Source organism: Leuresthes tenuis, unplaced genomic scaffold, assembly GCF_036924035.1.
Source record: "Leuresthes tenuis unplaced genomic scaffold, fLeuTen1.0.hap1 SCAF_13, whole genome shotgun sequence".
Classification (NCBI taxonomy): Eukaryota; Metazoa; Chordata; class Actinopteri; order Atheriniformes; family Atherinopsidae; genus Leuresthes; species Leuresthes tenuis.
In genome coordinates, this window is record NW_027325367.1 from 19,368,946 (window position 1) to 19,392,456 (window position 23,511).

At 40.2% G+C, this 23,511-nt stretch overlaps 1 protein-coding gene across 1 annotated transcript in view; it reads right to left on the bottom strand.

Annotated features, from left to right (window-relative positions):
- flrt2 (fibronectin leucine rich transmembrane protein 2) overlaps positions 1 to 22,841 on the bottom strand; it is a 45,958-nt gene extending 23,117 nt beyond the window's left edge. The window contains exon 1 of the mRNA XM_072362446.1: positions 22,604 to 22,841. The gene's annotated coding sequence lies outside the window, so the exon portion shown is untranslated. The remainder of the gene's footprint in view (positions 1 to 22,603) is intronic.
- Between the last annotated feature and the right edge of the window lie 670 nt (positions 22,842 to 23,511).

Here is a 23,511-nt window from a genome sequence, read left to right on the forward strand (position 1 = left end):
TCAGGTTTGATATGAATATTATGCGGTTTGCCCATGGGGACAATTCCATTTGTAAAACCTACCCACTTTCTTTGCCGGAACCTTTTTGGATTTGTCACTTTGCATTTACTCTAAGAAGTAAAGCTTTTAAACACTCTCAATAACGGGAAGCATGCTTTGGTGGTGACATGGCTATGATCTATATCAAAGCCATCTGGAAAGTGAAAGTTCACTGCTCGTCTTTAAACGCACATTCTGTGCTCTTGAAATGCCATTTCTTGAATTTCCACATTACATCCTACGTTGAAGGGTCAAGTTAGTAAATCAGCTCATGCAAATGTTCTTTGCAACTGCACTTCAAACACTTTGAGGACGACGACGATGATGATGATACGTTAAATTTAGATGCAACAAACTAAACACTTGCCTGTCATTGTGGTTGCGTACATCCCTAGACGCCCTCACATTTCCTGATCTATATACAAAAACAGATGTTAACAACACAGTGCTTTGAGTACTTTTTAATGTTCAGCGGCCTCACATTAGAAAGTATCTGTTTTTCATTAAATACGACATTAATGTATGTAATTGGTACACTGAATGGCACAGTTCGGATCCCAGCGTGCGCTGCCCACATGCATTTGTCATGCCGAGCCGCTCGTTCAGCCCACTATTGTGATTAACTGTGTGGCTGTGTGCAAATTTACAGCGATAGCCCCTGCTGTCAAAGAATGTGTGTAGACATGCTCTACGACGTCCGTTCTACAGAAACATAGGCGAGAGGCCCGAGCATTCACAAGCTGCAACAGTGGGCCTTCCGCACACTGAAGTTCTTTGTTCTGCCAGCCATGACCTTCATCCCGACATTTTTATTTGACAACAAGGTGTGCCCCACCACGGCTGTTTGGAGCTGATGTCCCGCCAGGGGTGGTGATTTTAACTGTCGTAAAAAAAAGCCTTGACTCCATCTCCAAGGTGCATAAGAAGAGGGAGACAATAGGTGGAAACAAGTACAAAAAAAATACCAAGGGAATGACAAAAATTCCCCCTGCTGTTATTTAAAGCTGTTAGGAGCGAGCAGGTATTTCTCATGACTATCTGTTTTCCCCTGGGTATCTGGTGTCTTCAGGGAGAGTCACACAGTGCTTCAGAAAGGTGGTCGGAATGCAGATGCTGCACATGGAAACATTTTAGATGACTGGCGAGCCGGCACCCGCGAGAGAGATGTAAGACGAAACATTGCTCAATGTCCTCTACAATGTATCTCTTGGAAAGAGAGCGTTAACACATGTTTGGTTCCTGGGCTGTCTTGCCCTATGTGTGTGCGTGTGTGTGTGTGGGTGTGTGCGTGTGTGTGTGTCTGTGTCTGTGTGAGAGACTAAGGTTGCAGAATAGTAACTGCCATGTCATAGCGGGGGTTGTGTAGAAATACGCCTCTGGGACTTGAGCACTGGCTCAGGTCCAGCTCCCCTGATATGTTAACAAGAAGAACTTGTTCTTATCAATGAGGTGCTTTATTCCTGCTGTACACACACACACACACACACACACTGATCAACAGACACTGAAATGCAAACATCAAACATTCCAATAAACTCAAACACATACAGACAACAAACACACACAGTTGACCGATAGACTCACAGACCAACAGAGAGGCAAGCGCATGGACATGTCTCAGAAACCATTAAATACACACAGATGGACACAAAAGACACATACACACATAGCCTGCTGGTACACAGAAAGGTCTGCCATCAGAAACGCTTATCCACATCATGGTCACAGCACCTCACACAAACATTGTACACTTGTTTTTATTGTTGGCGAGAAGAAACCGAATATTTCAGGCCGAGACAGAACATGGTTGGGGGGGGGGTGTTAACGTAGGTATGAATATTTGCTTGTGATGTCTGGGTTTGTGGGGATACCGAGTAAAAAAAAAAATCTAAATAAATGAATATTGCATGTGGCAACAGCACTGTATTAGTGCTAAAATCGCATGAGATGGGTCCATTTTCTGCTCTTTACCTTGATGCTGCTGTCAATACCAAAGCAAGACTTTGGTCGCATTGATCCATCCATCGTTGCTTTACACAGACGATAACACCGAGTTCTACTCGTTAAAAAGGCAGAATTTTAAGCACCTGCAGAGAGAAGAGGTCTGAGTGGTACCGATAAACAACTCCTCAAAGCGCCAGTGAGAGGTGAAAGAGCAACTCCAAAACAAATAAACAGGAAAGTTGAAAAGCTCGAAAGCAAAAAAATAATCTGATAGATTCAATTCAGTAACAACAGGATAATTGTAGCTTAGTTCAAACTGGTGCATTTCCCCTTAATGATGCAGTTGCGCGGTGTTGGGAGGCTGAGGGGAGTTTTGTTCTATCAATTAAATATGGCTGAAAGCAAGCAAGCGAGGATGAATACGCGGGGTGATTCGGTCAGAAGACAAGTAACCCTGAATGGATCCTTAATGCAATAAGGAAAACGGCTTTTCCAGGTGGCTAACTTCTGTGTTTACTTTAGGTCAGACTGGAAAACAAACACTGTCTGCCGAGCAGCTTTAATGCTGTAAGTTTCAGGTTTCTTTTGAGCATTGGGCAGTGATTTCTATTTAGTTAGATACAAACTCCAGTGATCCCTGTATATGTTTGATCCTCTTAGAACACGTATCTGGCAACTAACTTTGCAAATAATGCTTAAAATAAGAAAAACTTATTTTCTTGTGAAGGTCACCTCGAAGAGAAATTTCTTGTGGGGTACATATGAGTAGTCAGTGTCTTGCCTGCAGTAGATAACAGTCAGAGTGCTCTCAGTTTGGAGAATTAAAGCTAAAAGAGCTAAAGCTAAAAGCTACTCAGAAGGGGACCAGAAAGATACATTTTTGTAAAATAACTCAAGTGAAGACTATATTGTGGACTTTTTATTTCTGCTTCTGAGAGGTATTTGCTTTGTCCATTTACCTTGTCAACCTCAGAACACCTCTGTAGTAACGCCGTCTGCAGTCCGAGATGCAACATGGACCGTGTTTGATTCATACTATCGCATTCGCTCAAACCCCCCATACATTTCTTTTAGCTTCAAGGTCTTTCAGATTTTGTTCTTCTTGGTGGCCCCATTCTAAGTAGCATTAAGCTTTAGTTAAACTGTCGGAAAACCAATCAGTGGATTTAGAATAATAGGCATTTCCTGCTCAGGCCAATTGGAGCAGACTCAGCTTCTTGAGTAATGTGAGGTATCTAGCTCACAAAAAAATAGCCAGCTAAAATACACTCAAATACAAGAATATATATGTTTGTTGAAACAAATACTAAAAGTAGAAGTACTGAATCAACTAATTTACTGATGTAAAAGTGAAAAGTGCAGGTTCTGAAATTCTCTTTACATATAAAAGTACAAAACAATCTTAGGAGATGGTGTTCAGGTAGTTGGTTTCAGCAGATTTTTTTTCGTACCAAAAAAACCACTATGGTACCTTACCTTCTACATATGTTAAAGCTACCTACATTCCCATTTCACTGCAACTACTTCAAGCAATGTGAAACAACTATTATTACGAGAAATACTTCAGTTGTTAATGGTAACTTAAAAAAAAAAGACAGTCCCTTGTGTTACCCCTCTGTGAAAGGAAGAGGAGAGAGGAAATTGCTGGAAAAAGAATAAGAAAAACAGAAGGGGCGAGATCATAATGGTTGTTTGGAGAAATCACATGAAGAGCACTGAGCTGTCTCCTCTTTGTCTTTTGCTGCCACTGACTCTGAGGTGATGCAGAGCAAACCCAGAGCAGTTCCCTGCCATCTCCTTTTCTTCTAAGGCTTTTTCCACAGAGTTTAATTACAAATAGCAGTTGATCTCTTTCCCTGTCTGCTTTTCACTACCATTGTCTCCTCTCTACGGACCTCCCACACGTCCGGTTCTGTTGCGATCAGACCCTTTTACTCGTGTCAACAAAAAGCCTTAATTATTTTTTTTTTCTTTTTGATAGCTCAAACTGCTGCTCAGATCCCAAAAAAAATCCCGCTCTAAAGTAGTACCAAGGCCAAACTCTGCATTACTCACATGTTGTGTCTCTTGACGGAAAAAAAGTACAAGTCAGTGTGAGGGAAAAATGTTGATATGATTTCTTTCAATATACTGTTATTGCTTGAAAGGTCCAAAATATATTGTTGCATTCAGAAGCCTCTTCTTTCTGTGCTGCTTTTTGCCTCACATTCCAAAAGTCACATGTACCTGTTGATTTTAGAGATCCAATAGAAACAGCTGGGAGAACACAAAGCACATGGTTGCCTTAAGCTGCCTTTCCTCACACACAGCTTCCTTTTTTCAACGGCACACATACTGTCCGTATGTGTTCTCTTCCTCACGTTACTCTTCCTCATGTTAAATCAGGAGTAATTTCACTTCTTCCATTGCCGAACGCCTTTGTTGTACTTACAGGGTCAGTGCTTCTGCTGTTTTTAGTTGCAGGTCTATTGTTGAGGCATGGACGTGGTTGTGAAATGCTAAATGCAGAAGTTGTGGTATTAAAAAGCTGCAGGAGCATAAAATAGATGTTACGGGAAATAATGTTTTAAATTCAACTTTTATTACCAAAAAAAATCAAGTCTTGAAAACAAGTCTAGTTTCTGGCAGGTGCTGAAAGCAAAAAAATCTGATTTTTGTTTTTTTACTGTGTTAAATATCATTGCATGCTTTTGTTTTACTGCTTAAATATAATAAATCAGGTACATGCTTGGAAGCTTGACACTCTATTACATATCTGTCCTGCCAGTGCTCACATATTTCACTCTCTAACAGTAACTCAAATGTACCATACACTCCGACACACTCTATGGTGTCAAAGTCATATGACAGGTGACCAAACAGTCACTTCCTTTATTGTTTATGTTTATGGCATGTGATGATTGCTGCCATGGCAACAAGATAATTTGTTTTTCTTAGGGAAAATACTTGTTGTGCAGTTCTGAAATTGATATATAGCTATTTTTCACTCACTGATAAATTAGTTTTAAGTTTATAAATATTTGATTAGGTTTAGGAAACAAAATGTCCTAAATAGAAAGTTGCTATCTCAGTTAGTTTTTCAGAACTAGAGTTACATTGTTGAATTTTGCCAAAGTCTGTGTTTTGGTATAAAATACATAGCTTCACAATGTGCTGTGGCACACTGGATAATGACAGAAAAACACTAGCTCAGCACATTAAAAACTGATACTAAGGGCTTCCCAGTTGATTGTTTAAGAGCTCCTGAAAAAATAGTAGTGTGATGCTGACGGAGTGAGACAGGCTGGTGAACCTGTGAGGACCTCTAGCATGTGACACCAGAACCTTAATGCCAGTGGAGCCTCATCCAAAAGCTCAGTAATCACTGAGTGGAGATTAGGAGAATGCCAATACCAAAGCTCCTCCTATCAGCCCCTATGCTCGTGTCACATTTTGCTGACCTGCTAACGATAACCCCTGAAACCGTTTTAGTTTTCGCTATCGATTAGCTGGAGTACTTTCCGCTCCTTTACAAACAGTAACTACTGGCTATGTTTAGTTGGTTTACTAAGCCGGTCACCTTGAACTTGTTTACTGAAGTTAGTCAGAAGCCACTTTTGACCAAGTTTAGCCAATCTTTAGACTAATAAGAGCTAACATTTGTTCAGAGTTGTGGGGTGTGTGAAAAACACCTTAATATGTCAGGGTAACTGGAGCACTGCCACCACAATCAAGCTAACAGCATAACCGTTAAACACTCATGTCTCTTCTTTTTTTTTAATTTGGCATGTTAGATCAAAATGATAAAATATGTACATTTGTTTGGTCATAGTTTTTGCTAAAAAAAAAAAGGCTTACAAGGCTTAAGATGCTTTAATGTACATTTCCTACTAAAATACACAAAGCATGTTGCGTTCTAGGTTGATGACGTGAGATCCACAGTTACCTTTTCAATAATATTGCAACCTTAAGAGGATCAGCACTAAAGAAAAAACTAGTTTGTGCTAGTTTTGGTAATAGTTCCCAGCCAAAAGGCAGCAAATTATCTTATGTAACTCTTTGCAGCTCCCTTTTAAAAAAATTCAAAGAAGAAGAATAGCTTGTGGGCAAAGACAAAGTTGTATAGCTTCAATACATTTATTCGACAAAACAAGCTGATAGGTGCTGCTTGTTGGAACCATAGTCTTCTCCCACAACTCCCACGCTTTGGTCAAATCTGCTTCACAAAATGCAGGAGACAAGAGTGATCTTCTGTAATTGAGGCTGAAGAAGGCGGTCCTCAAAACATCGTCAGTGAAACTATCACAAAATTCTTATTCTTAACAGCTGATGACGGCTGCAGAGATACTTTTGCTCCTCCCACTTTCTTATCTTCTTCATTTAGGTATATTTTAATGGCAACATTTTCAATTTTGTATTCACCATTTGAGTTGTGTTCGAGTTCAAATTGAAAAGGCCAATTACTAAATAACTAAAGTTATTTATCTCACTGAAAGGTCCAGAGACTGGGGGGCTTCCAGCAATTTGGCATAGTACCCAGAATGAATTGCGACATAAACAACACTGATGGCCTACAAGAAAAAGGGAGTTTTTCTAAAATGATTTGATTCAACTGAGTTTATCTAAATAGAGCCAATTTCACACCGAAAGTAACCTCAGAGCTCTTTATTCAAATTTACCAAGTTTATTCATGTCCAGTTAAATCCAGTCCAATCTAATCCAATTCATTCAAATTCTGTTCAATACAATTCAGTGTGAAAACGTTGACAAGCTAAGACAACCAATGGATCACATCACATCCTCACCACCATTAAATCCTAAGCATGCACAGAGATGCGGGTAAAAGTTGCGAAGGAAGAAAACCCTTTTAAGAGGTAGAAAAGAAAGTTGTGCCTCTCTTCAAGACTTCCAGCAGACGCAGGGAGGGTGGCCAGCTGCCTCGACTAGTGCCAGTGGGGGGGGTAACAAAAACAAAGACAGACAAAGACATCTTGAGTCTTTAAATATCTTATCCATGTAGCCAATGCCAATGTAAAGATAATGAGCCATACAAGCCATATTAGGCTGGGTTGCCTTTTAAACACTGAGCTAACTGTGTGGATAGTGGTCATACTGTGCTGGATTAAATACTACTATGCAAGAGGAAAAGAAAACTAACAGTAAGTAAACTGCCCACCTGTGAGGAGGCTCAGTGCTTTTCTCCTCTGAATAGTCATTTAGGCTTTTATGAAGGCAACTTGTCATTCCTCTAATGCCTGCAGTGCTTATGGGAAAAACTCCCTGAACTTGAAACAGTTTTGTGTTGTCCACAGCAGAGTCAATAAATAGCAGCACATAACTTCTATTTTTCCTCTCCCCTCAGCTCCCTCCTCTGTGCATGATCCAATTTCAGCCCGACGGAGGTGATCCTTTCACTGGGCTTGTTCAGTTGGAGGCCGCGGGGCCGTTTACACGCAGGAGTGAGAATGAGGGATTTCTAATGACTCTGCACTCTGATAGTCTTCCAGTGGTGCCCAAGGCCTCCAGCCAAGGACCTTCTGTCTCCACATAACTACTCATCAACCAGTCACATAACTCTAAAGTGTAGGAAGAACACGGGGGGCCTCTGAGTCCAGGAAGCTCGCCCGCGACGAGTGTTAGCAGATGGAGTCGTGCTGATCAGAGGCTTTTTTTTTCCTCACCTCTCTGAAAAGTCTCACTTTGCTGTTTTTCTTTTTTCATAATGACATTCCAATTTTTCTTTTAAACATTTTGAACTAACATCTACAATGTCCCCAGGGGAAGCTTGAAAAGAAAATGCCCTTTCTTTCAATCTACCAGGTTTTTACCTTGTTAATGCAAATGTAATCCATGAATAATGAGGGACCCGTTAGGGATATTAATGATCCGCCATAACCGAGTAGCAGTGAATGTGTCCTGTGGTATTAAGTCACCTCAAAGCTTTGTAATTGTTTCTCAGAGAGGTAAAGAAAGGTGGGTGTTTTAATTATGTCGTTTCAAAACTACAGGCTGCCAGTGTTACTCATAAACATTTTGTAAGAGATTACAAAAGATGTTTGCACAGGTGGTTATCCCCAGTGTGGGCTACTTTAACTGTGTTAATATTGAACTTTCTTTCCTTTTTGATTTCAACAAACCTACAATTTCAATAGATATTTTACAAACTGCCAGCAAAGGTTAATTTCAAAATGTACTTTGCTTAAATTTGCTGTTGGTCAGAAAAATGATCCCTTTGTACAAGCTTATAAATCTCTAAATCATTGACTGTGGCATTGCATTTAAACTACTGCCTGATAATGAAACATGACTGATAACGAGAGATGATCATACACAGTTTAAAAAACTAAGTCCTCTTTGTGTTGTTGGGTTTTTATACGCTTTTGTAAAATGAGACTAAAAAAAAGTGTCCAATTTAGCTTATAAGGCTCTTTTTTTCTAAATTGGAACACATCCGTTTAATTTTTATTTCTTAAATATGGTAATAATTTTTATGTTTTTAGCTTTGCGAAGGATTGTTCATTACATCAATTTTCTGTGCTCAAATCCTTTCAGTGTCTCATTGAACCAACCTTTACAGATCTCACTCAGTTTACTCCTGCTGGTCCTAGCTGAAATGATTCACTGTTAGCATATAAAGTGCCATCCTCCGGCTCTATTTACCACTCACGCTTTGATAAGTTCAAGGCTTGAATATTTAGTAAACTCCTCATAGAACTTTTTACTTCAACGGCTACTCGAGTGTTGCGCCCGGTTTCATTTAAAGTGACGCTGTAACTTCTTTCACTGTGTAACTATATACCGGAACTTTAACTTCAGCTCTTTAAGTTTGCAACTGAAGTTACAGTTTCAGTAGTTATAAATTTGTGTAACATTACAAGACTATAACTATTACCAGCAACCACGTATTTTCATTCGCTGATTGTTTTCAGAGTAAATGAACCAAACAGAATAACTCCAAAACACATTTACAACTTTAAGAAAATGTGAAACTCTAAAACACGATGATTAATAATCATTTGTAATCTTTTATTGAGTATTTTAGAAAATACATGTTACATTAATCTTTCTTTACAGCTTTATAATAATTAACATGATTTGTTTATTTCAACAAATGCCACAAAAATGGCAAAAATCTACAGCAAATGTCCCAGATTATTAATATAAATATACTTGCGCACCAGCTGGTGAGATCTGTCTCACTAAAGCAGAGTGGGCAGAAAACACAGAAAATGCCAAACTTTTTGCTGCAGTTGAATGTTCCTATGAGAGAAAGAGCGATGTAAAAAGACAGAAATGAGAGCTCCTAAATGTTATGTTCTCACGTGTTTAACCGCTCTGTGTGTGCTGCATTTCAAACCGTATTCAGAAGCCAAACTTCAAATCGAAATAAATGGATTTGCTGATTCATGTTGGCTCATAATCAGTTTTGTTTTAAGCAAAGAACAATCATAATAAACAAATGCGCTTCAGCTCACGGTGAACCTTCTCTGAGCCCAAGTTAAAGAACAACAGAAATATGCGTCAAACTTAAAATAAGTTAAACGATCTGTACAGCTTTGTGTGGTTTTCAGTTTGGATTCTTTCTCTCAAGCTAGTATAAAAGAGGACAACTTTCTGTTGTACATAAAAAAAATATTTATATATTTATTATTTCTTTCATTTTTGGGCGTACAAAACAGTAAATATTTTTACCCTTCATACAAACCTGATGTTAGTCTGTACACATGTGTTTTATAAATAATGTAATACTTCTATTACAGTGTAACTTAGGAAAAGCAGACTTGTGAAACCTGCCATAAAATGATCAAATCCCTACATTTTGCAGTTAGTTGTAATAATGCCTTTTTTTTGGTCTTAGTTATTCCCCAAAAAGAATACACTTTGCAATTTGACCTATTTTACAAAACAATGAAAAACGAGAAAAAAAAAATAGGTCAGTATAACTCAAATATTATGTAATCTTGAACTGTCAAGAATAAGCTGTCTTACTGTCTTCTCAGAACAACAAGTCTCTGGTCTCAGACCAGCTGGGCATCGATGCAGCCATCAAACAGTTTGCATGAGCGAACACTGAAAATAATGGACGAAAGAACCAAGAACCTGCAACATTAATGCAGTGGGGTGAAAAAGCACAACCTGATGACACTGTAGTGTACAAGAACGTTTTCTGTACAGCACCACAACTCCGTAAACAGGGCTGAACTCTTCTTAGAATTGAGTTTCAGCAAAGGCACCACTTTTACAGATTTTTAATTTCTTCTGATTTTTTCCCTTTTTTTTCTGATTGTGTGGTCTGCTGGGGCAGCAGCATCTCGAATGCAGAGGAAAACACTTGATAAACTAATAAGGAGGACCGGCTCTGTCCAGGGACGCCTCTTCCATCTTGTACAGGTAGTGGGAAGCAGGATGGTAACCAAACTGCCATCACTCCTAAACAATATCTCTCACCACAACTATGACACTGTGACAACAATGTAAAGCTCCTTCAGCCACAGGCTGCTGCACGTGCAAATGTCCAGTAGCAATATCGCAGGTCTTCAGTCCTGCTTCTGTTTAACTACATAACCAGAACTGCTCCCAACTGAGTTCATGAACATCATAAACACCAAAAAGACTTGCAGAACGTCTTTTATCAGCATACTGTAACAATCACTGTTTAACTAAATAGACGTTTTCTACACGATATTAACAATTTCATCACTATTTGTTTTCATCTTTTCTGCTATTTATATGTGACTTTGTCTGTGCTACTGTCTGCTGTTCTCTTTGCAGCTTAACATGTTATATTCCCTCAGCAGGACTAATAAAGGATTATCTCGTCAATTATTTTGAAGGAAAAGTGGATAGGATTGCAGGAAGATTAATGTGGGCTGCAGTGGTACTGAGTATCGCTTGGAATTCTGCTGATAAAGACTCCTGTAATTAAGATAAATAGCGACTGTTAACTATGGATAAAGGTGTTTATGTATTTTCTTAAATTAGTTTAATTGTGTCCTTTTAGCGTGTCTCCCCTGATTTGAATCTTTTACCTCTTTAGCCAAGACATTTCAGCCTCTGCTTAGAGACAACAGCTGAAAACAGGAGAAAAATGATACAAATCAGTATCTTGTGTCATTCATGTAATCTGACGTTCGTAATAACTACTTAAGAAACTTCAGCACATTGTGCTAATTTGAACTGTGGATAAAACTCTTGTGTAAATGCAAAGTCCTTGGGGCGCTTGGAAATGCCACTTTGGACAATATACTGTACATGATGGCGGCATGATGGGTCTGAGGCAGCAGAAAAACAAGAGAGAGATTAATGAAAAGGTCAAAGCCACCATTTGTTTCTTTCAACCTGCATCAGATCTCAAACTGGTTCCACTTCCAGGCTTATTAGTGTTTCTGCTGAGGAGGTGGGCATGACGTGGCTCCACAAGGCCACGAACTTAATCTAAGGTGCCCCGAACAAGTCTTAGATTTTAAGGAAAAAGCAGAGTACTTGACCCCTATTGTCTCTGTGTTCGGTCATATTTCCCTGTCAGAGTAACTCCACTTCCTTTACCATATCAGTGTGTCACAGACAAAATATAACGCCGCAGGCATGCAGAGACACACACTTAGACAGAATGTCATCACAATGTGGGTTCGTCACCTCCATCAAGAATGAGGCAGCTTGTCTCTGGAAGGGAGTGAACTCACACACTCACATTCACACAGAGACACCTACTCCCACACAGCTACATTTCAGTTTGTCATCTGGGCACACTAACATGTGCATGTCTTTGCAGTAGTCATCCCTTCACAGTGTGGCTCCTCTGACATTTACGGAAAGCAAAACAAATTCTGCTCTTGAGTGCTCTTTCAATACACACGAAAAAAGGTTTTAAGCGATACCTGGAGTAATCAGATTGTAAAACGTCCCCTGATAATAAATACACAGAGGACGGAGGCAGCAGAACAATGCTCACTTGCTGTTGATATTTGTGGTTGTAAATGAGGCCGTTTTGTTGCAAATAATGATGCGGCCTTCCACAGTTTACAGGCTAATTTAAAAGGAGACCGCTCTGATGTATGGTCCACAAGGAGCTGAGTGTTTTTTCCCTAATTTGAGCTCTGCTTTCAAAGAAATAGCCTCGCTAAACCGCTGTTACTTTTACATGTCTGGGTCCATTTATGTGAGTAGTCCATGTTGTGTAATTTCTCCGCTGGCTTTCTCTGCTTCACCCTCATATTCCTTTTCCCCTTTTTTCCCCATCTATCGTTCTCCCTTTTCCACCATATGGGAAGTGAAGTCAGGATGGAAAATTGATTAGAAATAGATGATGTGGGGGATCCACAGTAACGATGGCGAAGAGTGCTCTGGTCCATAGCACAGTGTCACCACAGGCTATCAGCTGCCACGATGCTGCACTATGATGCTGCCCTGTGCATATTCTTATGCTTTGATGGTGGTAAGTTTATATGCCTCCAGAGAGCTTGTCTGGTGGTCAGCTAATGGGCCGTTGCCATCCAGCCTACTTTGGAAAAGCGGCAATCCCCCCCCCCACACCTCTCTCTTTCTCTCTCCAGAAGACTTGCAACAATAACCACGGCTTTCACAATCCCACATGAGGGACGGGCCAGAGCTCTGGCCGTGTAAAGAGATAGCAAGAAGACATGTAAGCAACCAACCTGCACATTCTGAGCCAACACACACAGAGTCACACCTTGGAATCTTTCAATTTAAGTGTAATAAATTGCAGCAGGAAGCTATTGCGTCGCCGGTGTGCTGAGGGAGTTGAAATTGACACTCACGCAGGGACAGAGGCACGCTCTCAAAGAGAACAGCACAGCGCAGTGTTGGCTTTGACTTGCAGAAGAAATGGAAACAATTCCTGAGTCTCCCTATTTCCAATGCCAGCTTTCTCTTGGCCACGAAAAAATGTTAGTTAGGCTGAGCACTCAGGCCAGCAGATACGCATCTACATTTATGTGTGAAGTTGCTACCTCGGCTTGGGATTTTTGTTTTCTTGCAAAAATGAAAAACAGTTGACAGCAGCAGTGGCAGCTGCATCATCTAGTCTGACAATTATGGAGGCAACGAAACAGCTTTCAGTCAGATATATGGAAATGGGACTGCTGCGAAAAACATCCATTGGAGGTCCTTACAATGAAATATTTATGAATATACACACATGCACAGCATATATTTATTTTTGTCAGTTGACATGGTTGCTCTTTTTCCAGCTGCTGGTCTCTTTTTACTTTTGCACGGGTGCCCAGCTGGGCGGCGGTCAGCTCTGACTGCAGGTGGCATCGGTGACACGCATAAGTCCCACACTGCTCCCACTAAAGACTGATCACATGCGAGCGCCCCGGAGCTCTGAGGGGCCCCCACGATGTAACTGTATGAAGGTTGTCGGGGGGCCTCGTCTGAGCCACAAGTGGAAATGCAGGCCGAATCTAATAAGAGCCCAACCCACAGTCATGTAGACCGTATCAAAACAAGGCCTCAGAATATGGACCTCTTTATGCAGGTAATTTGGTCTCGGCTGGGCCTGAGCTCGTGTTATTCTGTTACATTCCCTCACGCTCTCTGTCCTGCGCTCTGTCTAGCTCTAATTCATTGTTTTTAGGAGAAGAAAACAGGCATTTGCTAACCTTACAAATTGCATTCTCTCTCAATGATGCGTAGTCTGCGTGGACAGCTAAATTGAAGTGAACAATATTATCGGACTTTTTAAAAAAAATAAAAAAATTCTCTCTTTTCCACAATGAAAAAAAACTTGGTATGAAAGCACTAATAAAGGTTTGGTAAAACAAAACAAAAAAGAGGCAGACAATAAGACTGGCAGAACCTTGCTTTTTCGCCAAGTGTGTGGGTATCAGATAACTCAGAGAGTGTTTTATTGGGTGGCAGACAAATAAAGAATAGCAGAACAACGTGTGGGAAGACAGACACTGGTCTAAAAGCTTCCATTCATCCCTGAGTCATGTTTCAGTGGGGCTGCAGTGTCAGGTTTGAACCCTAATCTCCTCCAGATGCCCCCGCAGGATAACAACAACCTCTCCTACACAACCCCAAGACAAGAAAAGATCCTCGAGAGCGCAATCAATAAGCAACTTACATTATAGCTGTATCGGCATACTTGCACATGTATGTGCTTTGTTTTCTGTCTTTCGTCCTCGCCTTCAAGTCTTGATCAAAACAGTATTTCCTTCCACTCATCAGCTCGCCAGCCTGTTTCAGCTGGATGGGATGTACAAGGGAAATATATGCATAACCCACCGCTGACACGCCGTCTCGTTTGATGTGGGATTCTCAAACAGATGCCCCGTCTCTCCAGCGTTTTTGGGGATATTAAAGTGCTGGGTGGCTTTGTCTTTCTGACTCCGTAAATACAAACACACACACACCATCATTTGCAAAAGCCAATTCCATTTCCTGCCTTAAAAACAAGCTTTGCAGCCTTCCTCTGTTATTCAGAAAATCAATAAAACCTCAACTCAGGAACTTTTCCCTTATATGCAGGACAACTGGTGCAGTCAGCTCTGTTTAAGGGGGTTTAAAAATAACGATTTTATCACAGAGTACAGAAAGTATTCTTCAGAATACAACTCTTCAAATATTTCATGTAATTAATTAGTGTAAATATGATCAGTTGCTTTGCGTTCGATGAAAAGGCATAACTATCAAAATGGCTAGCTTGTTATGTTAGAAGGTAACAAAGTCAGCCTGTGGGTAACCCTGAAGCTCTAAATTAACATGTTGATTTTTAATTGCTGCACAAAAGGTTAGCATATGCTCTAGTAAAATAATAAATCTGAACGTCTAACTGAATTGTCTAGAGTAGCAAATTAGATATAACAAACTGTTCAGCTAGTTTTTGAGTTAGCTGGAATGGCAGATACCGCAGCTTAGCATGAAGACTAGAAACAGCGATCACATTATATTTTGCCTGAGTGTCCTGGTGTTTGTCATTTTAAATCTGTACAAACACAGTTAGTATAATTTTTCCAACAAGGCTTATCGCATTTTTTTTCACTTTCTTGTATTTCTACGGAGAACAAACAACAAAACATCCTTAGTAAGGTTGGCTGTTTGACTAGCTAATGCTAGTGTTTCTGCTAAGCTAATGGGATATGGTTGTAGAAACCTAACCATTTGTTTGTGGAAGCAAAGCACTATGGGTTGTATCTGTGCTTGAAAAATGCTACACAAATAAAGTTGTTAACTTCGCTGTGTTAATTTCTATCACGTATTTCAGATTCCAAATGGCAATATTTCCATTGAAATTGTTTCAACATTATATGTGTTTGTTAACTATCTGTATTTTTCTCAGTTAATATGTGAGGTTTCTAAATAATTACATCCTGTATTTATAGAATATCTTGTCTTTTTGAGAACAAAAGTTAGAATGCTGTAAAATCTTACTATTTGACACATTCCAAACATTAAAACTCTCCAAACCGCATCTGTTCACACCTACTGTAGACAAGCTGAAAAACACGTGAGATGACACTGAGTTTCAAAGGGTTCCACTGGATTGGGACATCAGTCCATAGAACACAAGATAAGAGGTGAGCAGGCCTGGAATTATCAAGGCCACTTAAAGGGAAGTGTGGTCAAAGACAGGCGGGACAGCTCTTGCTCTAGGCCAGGTTTGTTGAGAAGGTCATGTGAAAGTGGAATGTGCCTGAGCTGGATGCCTGCCAGGGGCTGTGTTCAGTCAAGAAATGCTTATTTTGTTAAAACAAACTGAAAACTGTATGCCACTTGGGAGAGATTATTTCTCATTGTTTCAATAACAACCAGGTTGTTTGAATAATTGGGTTTCTGAAGCATATAATGCTATATTGCCACAGGACAAAATGTATTTATTTATTTATTTTATGACAGTGTATTGTTACAACACACTTCAAGTGACATAATAAGAGGCTAAACTTTCACGTGGACCTGGGCCAACAATTACCGGGCAATTACTGTTAAACTTTTGAAATACAGGGGAATGCATTACTCCGAGGCAGTCGTGTTAGCTACCTCAGCATGCAACATGCAAAGTAGGAAAATAATGGTGTAGAGTGACAGAAGTGAAGAGCGTCCGAACTACACTGAAACAGATAATAAACAAGTGGGTGAAAGAAGCGCATGGACAGGAAAAACCAATTTACGTAGACAGGCGAAAGGAGCGTAGGCAAACAAAGAGACACATATCTAAGGAGAGATGAACATGCCTGTCTGAGCCTCAGCCTGAAAAAGCTGCAATAAGACTCTTTGACTGGCAATGCATTACGTTCCAGCTGCTTCTAAAGCAATATGCATAAACAAAATGACAAAGATCCACAACAGGAAGGGCAGGGAGTTGTGTAACCTTTATCACTGAGTCACAAGTGTTGCAACAAAAAACCAGGGGAGGATGTCACGTCGACTCTTAAAAGGAAGACTAAAAGTACGCAGAACAAAGAGGGACGAAGACAGGCGCTTAGCTGTGTGAGGCAACTATGAATTCTATGGACGACAGAAAGAATCGTGTAGAAGCCATACTACAGTAGGTGGTTGGAAATCTGATTCAAATCAAATTTTAATGACTTAGCCTATAGCTCCTCAAATCAAATTTAGAACTCACTCTTGTGCCGCAAACAGAATGTAACACAGAACACATGATGGCGAGTTCAAACTGGCTGCGACTTTCACACAGCCATGGAAGAAAAGCCCACATTCTTGTATTTCTGTGAAAATACAAATATCATTTCCAGAATATGTCCTATTACTGAATCACTTTAAAAACCACATTTGGTTTAGAGCTAGTGTCACATGTGGATCTGCAATATGCACTCCTTTCATTACTGTCCCATTTTGCCTTATGACACAGGGCAGATATGCTTGTGCCAGATGTTATAGGTTTGTTTCTGACCCGGTTTTTCTTTGTTATCACGGAATCTACTAAATTTTCAAGTATAGATTCCTCATTTATATGGCCAGTTTTAGCAAAATGTAACAGCACCCTCTCCGGAGATAAATGTAATTGTATTTTCTTAAGAGTAATGCTGCATTTGACAAGCATAACATTCCTCTGTCTCAAGCAGACTGAAGTCAGTCTGAAACCAACTGAAACCAGTTCAGTTGAGATATGAGCGATACTTTGTCCGTGCAGTGCAAGGTGAGCCTGCTTTGCAGCCTTTTAGAGAAAGGAGAAATATTACCTTTTTATTCCTTTTTTATCATTTGTAGTTTGTCTTAATGGTGAAAAATGACAGGGAGCCCCAACTAAGCACTCTTTTTTCACAGCATTACAAGTCGATAAATTTGAAAAATACCTTAAGTTGACAACTAACCGTAATAGAGGAAGAAATACCACATTCCCTTCAGAATATAGTGGATTTGAGTAGAATGCAGCAGGAAATAGAAACTCAAATACCTAAGAAGTGCCCTCTAACAGTTCGACTGAGGAGAAGCATACAAACACTGGCTTTCCCTGATAACTGCCCGCACCACTACTACTGCTTTGGCGTAAAAGCATGAGGGGATTCATCATGTAATCTGCAGCTTTTTCAGTTTAATTCAGGAATAGAAAATGCTCTGTGAGTCACAGTGTGTTTGCCACTGCCACAGAACCTAATGCAGATGTCTTTGCAATGCATGAAAATCACATGAAACATGAAGATTGCCCTCCAAAATATCAACTTTTAGAGACAAGCTGAGGTTTTTCTTATCAGGTGTGAACATAAAAAGTCTGATAAGGGGCAATGATGGGGGCGGAGGACATCGAGTGAGTCCAGAATGTGTCAGCGGCACGAAGCCTGTTAAAAGTTCAGTGTGGTTGGAGCAGAAAATCGAGGAGTGGGGTTTTGTGTTGTGTGCTATATGCCTGCTGGCAGCCCTTCTGGCTGAGATTCACAAATGCTTTTTTGGCCACTTTCAGATGGCTCCAAAGCAAACAGTAATGCTTCTGCATACAGACCTTAAAACATGTGTGTCAGCCTATTCGGTCACAGACAGCACCGCACTAGCAAAATAGCCAGAAAGTGCAATTAACTTTCATCTCAAACCGATTATGAAAATAATGATTAGAAATTTCTTTGAGGAATTACCTGTTTTTAAAAGCCCCTATTAAAAATGTGAGCGCCTCCTTTTTAAATCAAGAAATAGTACCTCAGACTTCGGGGTGTTTAAATGACCTGATTACCATCATAGTATCTTTGACGGCTACAATAACAGGTATAAATCACTTCACAAGTCTGTGCGGCACCAGAAGGAATGCAGTTGCAAATATAATATTTAACTGGTTGCTCCAATGCAAATAACTCTGATCAGGTTAGACTAGGTTTCAAAAACTACATTTGATATTTTAAGAAAAATGAATAATAAAAAGGTATAGAACACTGAGAACTGTATATGCATATACATACAAATATATACATATAGTATATATTGTCCATTGTATTGGTTTGCATTGTGAATTTAAAACACCTGTTTCTTTGTCTACTGGTCAACTCAAGTCACTAAAGCAGGCATAGTGAATAGTTTATTTTACATTATACTTGCCAAATCAATGTAAAAACAAAAAGTATATCTAGCATGAGACAAGCCCAGATCTTGCATTGATCAAATGACATCCCAACCACACCAAATGGCGGACAACATAGGAGCCATTCTTTTTTTACGTATGAACAATTAAAAGTGTGACATACAAACTTCAGAAACTACAGCAAAAACAAACAAAATAGAAACCACACTTGTAGGCCGTCAGCAGTTTGGAGGGCGCTCCATCTCCAGGAGGCTGGAAAACTTTACCCCCTCATTGTGGGAGACCGTTTAGCTGAAGAATATGGTTCAACTGGTGTAGGAATCTCTGGAAGTTTGCTGGCTTGAGACTGCACAGCATGGACAAATATGAGCCGTGGTCCGTTGGACTGCCACAACACGGAGCAGAGGAGCATGGATTACAGCAAACAGCCAACGCAGAAAGAGCAACTTTGTTCCTTATCAGGGCACAATTAGAACATAAAATCTTTAATAGGGAATTGTAGGGAGGGGGGGTTGTTTTGTTTGTTCGGTTCTATGAAGTCCTTATGCTTACACACTTCCACTGTAACATGGTGAAAGCCAGTGCACTTGACAAAAAAATTGATTTAGAGTCGACTGTAAGATGAAATATAGCGGAGCCACTTGTGTGTTTTTTCCACATTTATTCAGCTCTGGTCATCTTTCAAAGGTCAAGGTTAGATTCGGAAGTGAGTGGGTTTTTTTTTATATCTTTGCCAGGCTCGTCTGTCACTCTGAATGACAGGTCCCACATAAACGGGGCACCGGTGGTCACAAGGGGGAGATTATGAGTGTTTGATGAAAATGGCTCTTGGTGGGATTTGTTATGGCTGATGTTCACTTGCTGGGTTCGACCTCCAGACACATGTGAGGTCATTATTACAGCTTAATGTTTTTTACTTTGGTCTCCATGTTATTCTAATGCCTCAGCAACTGACTCTAATCTAATGACTCTGCTCCAAGTATCCAGGTATTATCATCAGAAAATATACAATCACAACATTCCTTCTGAACTATTAGGTTCTGTTTATTTTAAAGGAGGCAGGAGGAATTTGAGCCTTGTTGGCAGGATGGGGGTACCGTGCCGAAGTATATATTGGGTGATTTTTTACAGACACTTAACTCCAATTAACCCTCATTCTCCTATTTGCCTGTAATCACATTACCCTGTGGTATTCGACTTTGTTTTCGTGTCCTACTGCTACATGCCCAGAGAGCAGCGAGACAGTGCAAGAACAAGCTTCTCCTTGTGCTGGAGCTCCTAGTTCGCCTAAGAAGTATACAGTGGTGTCCTCTCTTTGTAGTTTTTCTTTCCTCACACTCAGATCTCTCCCACTGGCCCCCTCAGGCTCTCCTCTTAGCCCTCTCACTCTGCTCCCTTGCCGCATATCTGAGTTCTGCCCTCGGGCTAGTCCAACACCAGACAATGCCTGATTCATGCCGTCAGCTGGCTGCTGTCATCACCTGAATCTACAGTAAAACAGGTTTGGGCTTGGGGAAGTTTTTCACTGAATTCTAGTCTATCACGGATGTATCTACATGAGAAAAAAATTCAAGGGAGCTCTTTCAAAAAAACAAATCAAAATGTGTTTTCCAGTCCTAACATTTTCCACCCATTTCCGACACTCTAAAGACAGCGCGAGTTTCCTCTGTGTCAAAATTATGTCAAATGATTTCTTTGGTTAAATGTCTTAAAATGGACAATGTTGAAACAGAGGCTTGAATCTAAAAAAAACATTCCAGCTGTCGAATGTGTTCACTCATGTAGTAATGTAAGAAACACTTTCGTAGTACTTGCCTGTCCCCTAAAGCAGTAATAGGTGACAGAGCTCACTTTTGGCACATAAACCCCTATGCCTCAAAAAGGTGCCTGTTGGGCTGTCACTCACTCTGACACAAATGTAACATATTTTGTAGAACTGACACGTGAATGATGATTCACGGAAATTGTAGGATTAAAAATTACGTTACTCTGGTTTGACCGTGCTTCACTATCTTTAGGAAACAAAGTGCTCCATTTATTTCAAAGCAGTTACTACAAGTTGGATAAAGACATCATTCAAAGTAGGTTGTGATCTTTAAAATTTTTATCTGAAACAAACATTGGTTTTTTTTGTTATTGCAAAGATATTCAATTTGTGCTTTTATTCACATTTTATTTTGCATAACAATTTTCCTTGTCGTGTTCAGGCACTTTCAATAAGCATTTTCAAAGAAAGCACTCTTCATAACAACTGCACTTTTTTTTAAAGGAGTAAAGTTTCAGATTACAGTTTGATAAAATTCTAAAATGTAAAATTATTGAGAAAAAAAGAATATTTCGAAACAGACCACTGAAAACCTAGTAATCAGGGGAAATTAAGTAAAAAGAAAAAGTTTAAAAGCTATTAAGTTAGCAAGAAAAAGGCTATGAAATCATTTGCTAAGTAGAAGAAATAATTAAGCTAATGTAGTTTGTAGGTAATGTAGGACCTAAAAATGATCAGTTAAAGTATTAATATAGTTAGCTAAATAAGATAATATAAAAAAAATTGCTAAGAGTACTACTTTAAATCTTGGAAGTATACTTCAAGTAAGCTGAATTTATAACTATTATAACAATTGAAATAGCTGGAAAAGAGGAATCTGGATTAGCTTTTAAACCAGCAAGAAAGCAAACAATGTATGACTGAAACAACACTCCATGTTCTAGAAGTTAACCTCAAACTTAAACAAAAGGATTTATCCTTAACCTTTTTTTATTATATTTAACAAAGGCATCATTTATACGCTGAAACAAATTTGTGTAACTTTGAAATGAATTAAATTGCCTTCATGTGGAACATAATGAGTTCCCTGTAAGTCCCTGAAGATGAGCTCATCTGATCTGATGGGGATTATGTTAAATGAGGTCTTTGATAGAAGTGTTTGGGAACTTTGTATTTTCTTTTAGCTCACTATAGATCTGACCTTTGACTGGTCAGCTCTTCAGTGGCTACGATGAAATCGGTCGAGTAACATTCTTGAAATGAATTATGTGGAAAACAAGCGAAAGCAAAATCCAGGCTATTTCTGCACATCAACTGTGAATGTATTCAGAAAATGAAATGTTGGAGGTCATACATTGATGGAGAGGTGTGCGTAGTTGTTCTCTGTATGCTGTAATGTTACCCATTAATCACATCCATCGGCAAGGATGGTCTAGGATTTGGTGAAACCCGTAAATTAAATAACTTTGCAAATTGAGTGCGTTCAGGGCAGCTTTTCCTGGCCACAAAGCTTTTGATCATGGAGATGTCATTATTTCCAAGGAGCTTGGCGTGTTTACCTGTGGCAGGCAGCAGAGGACTTCACATCTATTTAAGTAATGGCACATCCTTTAATAAAAACAGAGGCAAACATTTCTGTTTTCCCTCAGATTAATGAAATGTATTACTGTAACTCACAGCTGCTGTTAACGGCTTTTTGCTTGAAAATCATATATCTCAGACTGTAAACTGATATTTACACTGAATTTTTATTAAAACAACCCCAGAGAGAGGACGCAAGCGCTCACTTTTATTGTGTTTTTAAAAGCATTGTAATAGTCATAATGTGTACGCAACCTTTTATTTTTATTGTCTCCTGCAGGCCACCTTTTAAAATCATCATCCCCGTTTAAAACTCTGCCTCAGAAGGATTTTGTCACCCGAAAGGCTGACAAGACAAGCACAAGGTCAGGGAGAGACACGGTGAACAAATGGCAGTGAACTAGAAGGAAACATGGCAGAGATGAATAATGCATGCATGAAAGGTTTATCTAATGGTACTCTTAAAAGTTTTAAAAGTTCATCTTTCAGCTAAAGATGCTCTTGGCTAAAAAGCCTCTTTTTCCAACTTGCAGGCAGTCATCCTCCAAACTCAGCATGAGAGAGACGCTGATTGGAGTAATTATGTTTGCAGTGATTACTTATCTTAATGGTACTCATCACAATATGAGACATGAATCACAATGATTCTGAGTTGTGACATTTTGGAAGACTTTCTGGAGCAGATACATTCTATTCCTCAACTACATGTTCTCCTCAACAGAGACAAAGACGCACACTCTTGAAAGCCATGCACGCACTCTGACACACACACACACACAGGCAATTTGAAGAGGAACACTTACCATCTTAAGACACTTGGTGGTCGCGGCAGGGTCAAAGAGGAACAGAGGCGCTGAGAGAGCGAAGAGCACGACCTCACGGTATTACACTCACATCGCAGCCTGGCTTCCAGACGAAAGAACGAGACCGACGGGGCTCGTTAACTTGAAAGCACGGATGGAAGGCAGCGGGCTTGCTGTCCCGTGTCAAGAGGAAGCTGCAGGCACCAGTCGGTTGGGCCGTGGAGAAACAGAGAGAGTAGGGAAACGAGACAGACAAAAAGCAGAGAGAGTTTAAAAACGCCAGCAGTTTCTTCTTCCTCTTACTCCTGGCTTTCTTCGTGTAACTTAACCCCCAGAGGAGCCCCAGCAAGCAGACACACAGAACCAGTTCCAGACCTGTCTTACTCCAGCGGCTGCCTCTCCCCCTTCTCTCTCAGTTTTCACTGTTTTTTGGTATCATTTAACTCTTGATTCTGTGGCCCAGGCGATGAGCTCACCGCAGGCTCAGGTTTCAGCTCCTTTGCTGGAATGCGAGGGCAGCCGCTCACAGAGGCAGAGGTGCTGAGGGGGTCAAAGGCTACTGGGGTAGTTTGGAGGAACGGAGACGACAGGGGTATCTGTCATCTGGGGGAGTACAAGTGGAGGGATATCTGAGGGGCCTGGAGTGCCGAGAACAAAACAGGAGTTACAGGGGTCACGGGTTGCGGATGTTGCAGGGCCAGGCAACATTTGACAGCTCTGGAGGATATGGACTAGAGGACACTTACATTTACACGCTCAAATACACACACAAACATGGACAACCACCCCCAAGTGCCAGATTTACTGCTCACTTAAAGAGTGGGGTGTATTCCTCAGGGAGAGAAGCTTTTTTTCTTTTGTTGAGCTGCCGTTTCCACAGTTTTAGGAGACTTGGATCAGGGATAAGA